This window comes from Schistocerca nitens, chromosome 8 (genome assembly GCF_023898315.1).
Source record: "Schistocerca nitens isolate TAMUIC-IGC-003100 chromosome 8, iqSchNite1.1, whole genome shotgun sequence".
In the NCBI taxonomy this organism is placed as follows: domain Eukaryota; kingdom Metazoa; phylum Arthropoda; class Insecta; order Orthoptera; family Acrididae; genus Schistocerca; species Schistocerca nitens.
Genome location: NC_064621.1, coordinates 437,993,663 through 438,003,486, shown reverse-complemented (window position 1 = coordinate 438,003,486; position 9,824 = coordinate 437,993,663). Strand labels below are relative to the sequence as shown.

Below are 9,824 nucleotides of genomic sequence, written 5' to 3'. Positions count from 1 at the left end.
GGGGGGGGGGTGCCCCAGAGATCAGTGCTGGAGTGCTGGGGCCACTCGTATTCCTTATTTGTATATATGACATGCCCTCTAGTATTACAGGTAATTCTAAAATATTTCTGTTTGCTAATACACTAGCTTGGTAAAAATGATGTTGTGTGCAACACTGGCACTGTTTCAGAGAGTGCAGTTCATATAAACTAATGCTAAATTATAGTGAGACTCAATTTTTAAAGTTCTTAACACACAATTCAACACAACCCGACCCCTTAATTTCACAGAATAGACATATGATTAGTGAAACTGAATAGTTCCAATTTCTTGATATTCAGATAGATTTTAAACTGTCATGGAAAGCCCACATTCAAGATCTTGTTCAAAGACTTAATGCTCCCATTTTCACTATTCGAACTCTATGTGAAGTAAGTGATAGTTCAACAGGAAAAGTAGTCGTCTTTGCTTATTTTCATTCGCTGACAAAGTATGGTATTATATTTTATTAGATTTTGGGGTAATTCTTCCCATTCTGGAAGGATATTTTTGGCTCAGAAACAGGCGAACCGGGCAATAAGTAGTGTAAGTTCACAAACACCTTGTCAACACCTGTTCATTAATCTGGGTATTCTGACAGTGGCCTCTCAATGTACATATTCTTTACTGTCGTTTCTTGTTAATAATATCAGCTTATTCTCAAGAATTAGCAGCTTTCACTCAGTTAATACTAGACAGAAATCCAATCTGCATTTGGATCGCACTTCCTTGACTTGTGCAGAAAGGTGTGCAGTAGGCCTATACTGCTGCATCCATTTTGAATAAGCTACCACAAGAATTCAAAGATATTAGCAGTAATCCACGCGCTTTCAGATCCAAACTGAAAAGTTTCCTCATGGTTCTAATGTGTCGAGGAGTTCCTTGTAAAATTAGTCTGATTCCTGTGTTATATTGGTGATTGCGTTTACATAAACTTATGGCTTTTCTTTTCTTGGGTTCATAAAGCTTTTATTTTATCTGTTATTACTTTTCTGTTGTAATTTCATGTACCGACACCTTCCATGACCTTTGAGATTTGCTCCTCAATTTGGTCCTACGGAACTAGACGTGTAAAAGAAATTAAAAAAAAAAATCTCTGCTGGTGTGTTTCCACTACTACGCGATTATTAGTTACACGTCCCTAGATTTGATCGAGGTGCCAAACCATGGAGAAAATCTTTTAAACATGCCTTAGTACATAGCATGAGATATTTGTGCCGACCTGCGCGTCCCTCTGGAGTCCCAAAATTTGAAAGTTTTGGGGAAGTGTTTTTTGTTGACTATAGTTCTACTAATTAAAAACCTAATGCAGTATTTCTGTACGTTTATTGCCACAAATAGGAGGTAGTGACTCGGTATTAAGGGCACTTGAAACAAAAATTTTCTTCTTGCTATTTTGTCCAAAACCGACATTTTTGAGACAATGACTGTGTACAAAATACAAGTTGATTGTCGCAAAGAAGAAAACAGCAACCAGCCACTGCTTTTTATTTACACAAATAACGCCGTTATCGATTTCGAACCGACATGCTCATCTTCAGATAGCTGTTCGCGTTTGTATATAATTTGTTATTTTTGACGTTAGTTGTTGGAAATAAATAGCCAACAGCTACTGTAAGCTTCAACAAATGTAATATAAACTGGAACAGCTGTTGAGCCTATCGTTTCGAAGTCGGTAATGGTGTTACTTTTGTGAACAAATACCAGTGACTGGTTGTTTTGTTCTTCTTTGTGAGAACCAACTTGTAAAAACTTTCTTGTTGGCACCTAGTACCGTTCAAGACTCTGGTACGGCGCTTTGAACCTTCTTAATAAAGTATTTATTTTACAGTTTGTCTCATTATTTTATGCGGTAATGCGGTGAGCAGCATAGGAATACCTTCTCTGTTTTTTGATACAAATAATTATGTATAAAGAGAGATAAATTGTTTTTCATTCTCCTGACAAATGTGAGATTTGGCACTTAGAGCTTTTCATTTTCCACTCTTCGTAAATGAAAGTACGACACCGAAACTACCGGTCTTTCGGAGCTATTAGTTCCTACTTTGAGGGAGAAAGAGATGAGCTTGGGGAAGGTTAAAAAAAAGGGGCAGACCCATTGTTAAGAGGGGCCCACCTGTTGTGAGGGCCCTGCTTCGTCTATCAAGTTTTTATATCTTTACTAGTATTATCCAATATCTGGATCTTTCTCTCTTTTGCAACCCATTAGAGACTAATTTAATAACTGGTTTCCTATTTTGTTTACACACTATTAGGGTGCTAACAATTTCACCAGGACTTTTTTGTTTCCTGTGACTTGAGCAGTACTTTATTACTTTTGCATTTTGACCTTATTCCTTTGTGCTTGCTGATAATGTCCTCGGCCTTCGCATTTAAATTCATTAAACTCACTGACATTTCGTCAGAACTACTGAAACCCTTGGGAGAGTCAATCATGACAAAACTATGGAAGATGTATGAGACAGGTGAGGTACCCTCAGACTTCAAGAAGAATGTAATAATTCCGATTCCAAAGTAAGCAGATGTTGACAGGTGTGAATATTAACGAACTGTCAGTTTAATAAACATGGTCAAAATACTAACATGAATTCTTTACAGAAGAATGGAAAAAGAAATGGGGAAAATTAGTTTCGATTCCAGATGGGGTAACATACAAGGAGCGAAGGGCTATTTACAACTTTTACAGAAACCAGATGGCAGTTGTGAGAATCGAGGGCATGAATGGGATGCAGTGATTGAGAAGGAAGTGAGACAGAGTTGTAGCCTAACCTCAATGTTATTCGATGTGTAGGTAGAGCAAGCAATAAAGGAAATCAAAGAAAAATGTATAGTAGGAGCTGAAGAGCAGGGTGAAGAAATAAAAAACTTTAAGGTTTGCTGATGAGATTGTAATTCTGTCAGAGGCAGCAAAGATCTTGGAACAGCATTCTATGGGTTGCATGGTGTCTTGAAAGGAGGATATAAGATGAACATCAACAGAAGCAAAACAAGGGTAATGTAACGTAGTCGATTTAATCAGGCTATGCTGAGGATTATGACCTGAGACACTAAAAGTAGTAAGTGAGTTATGCTATTTGGACAATGCAGTAATTATGATGGCTGAAATAGAGAGAATAAAAGATACAGAGAGACACTAAAAGTAACTTTAGTTACTTCGGTGCAAGAGAAAGACAATGCCTCTGAAAAAGGTGTGTCCAGTTCGCGAATGCAAAATAGATAAGCAAAACACTCCATAACATTTCCAGTTACATGTAATTACTATGAAGGGATAGACTTTGAGACTAGCAGTACAATTTTCGAAACAATTGAAGACCCAAAGTAAAAATGAAACTAATTCTAGGTTTGTAAACCGGCATATTACAAGAACAATTAAAGAGGTTCTCTTCAAAAGATTAGTAACATAGGACTGTAGGCAACAGCAGTGGGCTGGGGTAAAGATGGATGGTGATTTCAATTGCCTCACATATGCAAATGACATAGTACTAATAAGTGAATAAAAAAATGAGTTGAAACAAATGTATCAGAAAATGGACAACTAAACGCAGAAAGTTGCGTTAAGGCTGACTCAAGAAAAAACAGGGTTTGTGCAGTTAGGAAGAAGACAAGAGTAGGAGGAATTTCTTGAGATAGATGGCATGAGGTGCAAGAGAGTTCATCAGTTCAAATAGTTGGGATCTTGATTTACGATGTGTCTTATTGGGTACTCATGTCTCTGCTACACACAGCATTGCACATTTATTTACTGACCTACACCTATCTTCTAGCCTTCAGATTTATTATTCCGTCACACAACACACGTCATGACCTTTTCCAGTTCAGCTAACTTATCTGCATTCTATGGGCTGACGCCACATGTCAGTTGCTATTACTAGATTTTGTTGATTCCTAGTAGTTATAACTATCGACTTGCTTCAAGTTTCTGTTGGTCCATTGTGGACATTAGACAGCGGCTGGTCAAGTATTTAACAATGAAAATCGCCAACAGCCGTGTTGCTGAGATGTTATTTTATTTTATTTTTACTACCAGTTTCGATATTCCATTATCACACCCCATATCCATTGCAGTACGAATGAAATGTGTGTATTCCCTCAGGGAGACGCCCAGCTTAAAATTAATATCAGCGAACTTGAAGATGAGAATCTATAATACAGTGATATGCCCTGCAGTCACTTAGGGTTCAGTAACCTGGACCATGACTAAACGAGAAAAGGAAAAACTATTAATATTTGAAAGATGAGTAATGAAAACGATATGGGAACTACTCTTAGATAAAGGGGTAAGGAGGGGGAGGAAAAAATCTACCTCTTGATGTAACAACCAACAATCCTACAGAAGCTGACGAGTGGAAAAATCCAGTGGGCTGTCCATGTAGCCCATATGCCAGAAGAAAGACAGGCGAAGGAGGCACTTGAGGGGAAACCAAACACCAGATGCCTCATACAACGACCAAGGCAGCGCTGGATGGACGACCTGCGAAGGAGCTGGCAGCCCTGAGGATTGAAGACACCTGGAGGAACGAGCACAAAACAAAATGAATGTGAAAGCACTGCTTGGTCTGCAGAACCTGTGATCGCTGTGTATGAATACCAGTGTCTTCACGGATACTACTCACAAAACAGTCATGGGTCGTACCTTTGACTCTACCATTTGGGACCCACACCAAATAAGGCTAACAGGGAATACTAACCCAACCTTAGAACTGGCTTGCCCAGTTTAAAGTAGACTCTGTGTCATGGCACAACTTGGTATTTTTCACGTAAATAAATCATTGCCGAAGTGAAAGAAGCGATGAATTAATTAAATCATAGGACCCATATGACAGTGAATACCAGACATGTACGTATGTTCGTAGTCCAGTATTTGCTGAATGAGCCACTGATCCTGACAGGTACTACCAGTTACACGTAGACTTACATAACTGTTTACTAGTGGGAACTCATTTCTTTCTATAAACTTCATGTTTTTTGGAATAATGAAGTTGTCAATGTCTCGACATGAGAAAAGGGAGCAGCAGCGTCCAAATTTTGCAATGAAAAAGCCACTTGAAGATGTAACAAGTTGATTTACCTCGCAGATGTGTTTTTGGACCTTTCCTTTTCATTATTTATGTACACGATTTACCCACAGTTGTTCCGTGTGATGCATTGCTATAAGCAGATGACATAACCCTCATCACACCTAATACCAATATTGAAAATATGCAACACAGCATGGTAGTAGCGATGGAGAAGTGTACTACCTGATTTGAGGTACATTTACTGCAAAACAAGAACAATAAAGCTGAAAACATTGGGTTCAGTGCGAATACTCCCAGTCATGACAACAAGAATTAAGACTTCACATAGAGCAAAAGCTCAGTATGGATACCCACACCGGTGGACTAACAGATTTCACCTTTACAGGCTGACGAGCATAACTTCTATTACATGAGTATTTTATTTTCTTCTACTCCCAGAAGAGTAGTGGAGTACATTTCTAGGGTAATTCTGTAGGCTCAACGATAGTATTTAAGTGCAAAAGAAGCTACTAGGTACATTGCAAGACTTAGGTCATGCGAGTCGTATAGGTATTGTTTCCAGCTACTAAGAAGTTTGTACCCTGGCTGACAAAAACAAAAGAAGAAGAAGAAGAAGAAGAAGAAGAAGAAGAAGAAGACGCAGAAGGGGAGCATGAAACTAAATGAAACCTCATGGGTTGAGAGGGCATGTGATGTTATTTTAATAATTACAAAATCGATTCAAATTTATAAAGAACTTGGGAGTATGTGCCCACTTATAAGAATGTAGTTGCACTGATTCGGTTGAGAAGGGCATCATAAAGCCATTGTATCCTCTCCTGAGGCTATCTGGCCCACAAATTTGTAACTGGTTCTTGGTAGCCTGGATACTGGCTGTGGGATGGAATGATGGAACTGGCATCTGAGCCAGCCCCATACATTTTCTATCAGAGACAGATCTGGGGATCTAGCTGGCTATGGGAGTACCTCAACAGAAAGCAAGCAGTTCATTGAGATACATGCCAAGTGTGGGCGCTCATTGTCCTGTTGAAAAATGGCACCATGACACCTGAGAGATAACACACGACGACTCTGGATGTTGTAACGTACCGTTGTGCCATTGGAGGTCCCTCGATCACTACCAGTCATGACCTGAAGTCATATCTGATGGCTCCCCGCCCCATGTCGCCAGGAGTAACACGACTGTGCCTCTCAGAAATATTGAAAGAATGAGACCTCTCACCAGGACGCCGCCATACTCACCAACGACGGTCATCCCGGTCAGTGCAGAGCCGCAATTCATTGCTGAATAAAATGTGATGCCATTCACTGCTGTCCGTGGTTCCCAGTCACATCACCACTCCAAACGTATTCAGTTGCGTTAATGGGAGTCTATGCATGGGGCGGTAATTCCTTAGTCTGACTGCTACTAGTCTCTGGGATGACAGAATGTTGTAGGGGGTCCATTACTTGTTCTCGGATGATGACAAAGACTACCAACTTTGGGTTACTGTCACATCTGAATGCTCCAAAAGTCTGGATACTGCTTGATAAAACCAGCGTCAAATATAGGTCTACAATGACGTCCCTTTCAAACTCTCTCAGCTGCTGACAACGCTGCCTCATGCGAGTATGTGCATCTCCGTGTTCTCCAGGTGGTCACTCGACATCTCACGCTGTTCACGCTCGTTGTATACCCTTGCAGGCCTGGGGACAACACTAACGCACTTTGGTGGCCGTCTTATCTGTCACAAAGAATTGCAATTCTAATCATTTACATACTTGCTAGCCAACGGCCTTGCCCCAGTGGTAACACTGGTTCCCGTCAGATCACCGAAATTAAGCGCTGTCGGGCTGGGCTAGCACCTGGATGGGTGACCATCCGGTCTGCCGAGCGCTGTTGGCAAGCGGGGATCACTCAGCCCTTGTGAGGCAAACTGAGGAGCTACTTGATTGAGAAGTAGCGGCTCCGGTCTCGGAAACTGACATACGGCCGGGAGAGCAGTGTGCTGAACACACGCCCCTCCATATCCGCATCCAGTGACGCCTGTGGGCTGAGGATGACCCAGCGGCCAGTCGGTACCTTTGGGCCCTCATGGCTTGTGTGGGAGGAGACATACCTGCTGCTGGTCTGTGTGTGTACAAAGTTACCGGATCAATGATATTTCCGAACGGGGGCAAAAACTTGATAGTGGTGCCCCCAACCCCTCGAGCGTTGAAGACAGGACTTCAAAAATTTGAAAAAAATATTTGTTAAACATATGTTAGTTTTGTGGAGCACATCTTTCTGAAGAGTTTCATATATAAAACATGTACACTATGTGATCAAAAGTATCCGGGCACCTGGCTGAAAATGACTTACAAGTTCGTGGCACCCTCCTTCGGTAATGTTGGAATTCAATATGTTGTTGACCCACTCTTAGCCTCGATGACAGCTTCCACGCTCGCAGGCATACGTTCACTCAGGTGCTGGAAGGTTTCTTGGGGAATAGCAGCCCACTCTTAATGGAGTGCTGCACTGAAGAGAGGTATCGATGTCGGTCAGTGAGGCCTGACACGAAGTCGGCGTTCCAAAACATCCCAAATGTGTTCTGTAGGATTCAGGTCAGGACTTTGTGCAGGCCAGTCCATTACTGGGATGTTATTGTAGGGTAACCACTCCGCCACAGGCCGTACCTTATGAACAGGTGCTCGATCGTGTTGAAAGATGCAATCGCCATCCTCGAATTGCTCTTCAACAGTGGGAAGCAAGAAGGTGCTTAAAACATCAATTTAGGCCTGTACTGTGATAGTACCACGCAAAACAACAATGGATGCAAGCTCCCTCCATGGAAAACACGACCACACCATAACACCACCGCCTCCGAATTTTACTGTTGGCACTACAAAAGCTGGCAGACGACGTTCACCGGGCATTCGCCATACCCACACCCTGCCATCGGATCGCCATACTGTGTACCGTGATCCGTCACCCTTTACACAACTTTTTTCCACTGTTCAATCGGCCAATGTTTAAGCTCCTTACACCAAGTGACGCGTCGTTTGGCATTTACCGGCGTGATCCAAGTTTTCTCACCTCCCGCTTAATTCTCATAGTATTTGCTGTGGATCCTGAAGCAGTTTGGAATTCTTGTGTGATGGTCTGGATAGATGTCTGCCTATTACACATTACGACCCTCTTCAGCTGTCGGTGGGATCTGTCAGTCAACAGACGAGGTCGGCCTGTACGCTTTTGTGCTGTACGTGTCCCTTCACGTTTCCACTTCACTATCACATCGGAAACAGTGCACCTAGGGATGTTTAGAAGTGTGGAAATCTCGCGTACAGAGATATGACACAAGTGACACCCAGTCACCTGATCATGTTCGAAGTCCATGAGATCCTCACAGCGCCTCATTCTGCTCTCTCACGATGTCTAATGATTACTGAGGTCGCTGATGTAGAGTACCTGGCAGAAGTTGGCAGCACAATGCACATAATATGAAAAACGTATGTTTTTGGTGGTGTCTAGATACTTTTGATCACATAGTGTAAGTTCGAGGAAATGTAAGACATGTTACTCGGCCTTAAGTGTACCAAAGTGCAGTGCTCCGCCTCTTCACAAAGCATTCTTCTATCGCACGTCACCGTATTTCGCTCTGTGGAATTCATACGTGTGTGACTTGTAATGGAAGCCATCAAGCCTATATTCAAGACAGTGGAAATTAAAATGTCCTGTGGTGCACCCCTCCTAGCAGTCGGCTGGTTTGACATCCTAGCCCCCTTTAAGGAAACTCACAATTAATACTGGCTGGGATTATTTGTAACCGGAGAATAAGAACAGAAAATTTGCACTCTTTATTGCCTATTAGTTAATAAATTTGTCTTATGTGCGACATAAAATTAAATATAGGGAATAAAAAACCAGTAAAGACATGAGACATGCAAGACATTACACATTTCTTCAATCCTTAGTTCCCAGCATTTTTTCTCTCTAATCTTCTTGTAGCTTTACAAGGCGTGCTTTCCTTTCTGCGAATGAATCCATTACCTCATCAAAGTTCGTCAAAGGTTTCACTAAATGAAAACTCAAAATATCGTTATCTAATACTGAAAAAAGCTGTTAATACGAATATTACCCAAGATTGGTGTCGTTTCCGATTTGATTACGTCCGTTTTGTCACTGTCTGCTAGATAAAACGATATAGGCCTCTCCAATATTGCGGCAGTTGAAACGCACGCCAAATAAGCGAGACAGTTTCGGCACAAATGGTAATTTTTATCTACCTAATTTACATAAATAACACGACAGAATATAATTCACGAAGCGCCAATATCAAATGTCTTAGAATGGTTCATTCATTACAGTAGCAATGGCTGTTATACAGAAAATACCCTTGCTAAATTATTGAATACTATTTGTGCATACACTTTTGCAGTTCTTGACCATATATAAATCATGTTTCTGTGATGTGTTGATTATTAAATATATTGAGGGTATATATCACAGTCTAACATAACAGTTGCGTCACTCACTGCTGTAAAAGTTACCATTTGACAAGAGAGCTTTTGTGAAGTTTGGAAAGTAGGAGACGAGTTACTGGCGAAAGTAAAGCTGTGAGGACGGGGCGTGAGTCGTACTTGGGTAGCTCAGATGGCCAACCGGCAAGGTAGCTCAGCGTGTTCGGTCAGAGGGTTTAGCTACCCTCTGTAATAACACAACTGAGTGAACGGATGAACGAACAACCTGAACGAGTGTCGTCGGACATCCGCCACGAACAGTCAACGAACAATATAGAACAAAATGAGATTTTTTTTTTAAAAAAAAAA

General features: G+C 41.4%; 1 pseudogene; it reads left to right on the top strand.

Annotated features, from left to right (window-relative positions):
- The first annotated feature begins 6,803 nt into the window (after positions 1-6,803).
- On the top strand, positions 6,804-6,921 carry LOC126199839 (5S ribosomal RNA; annotated as a pseudogene).
- Positions 6,922-9,824: the final 2,903 nt, after the last annotated feature.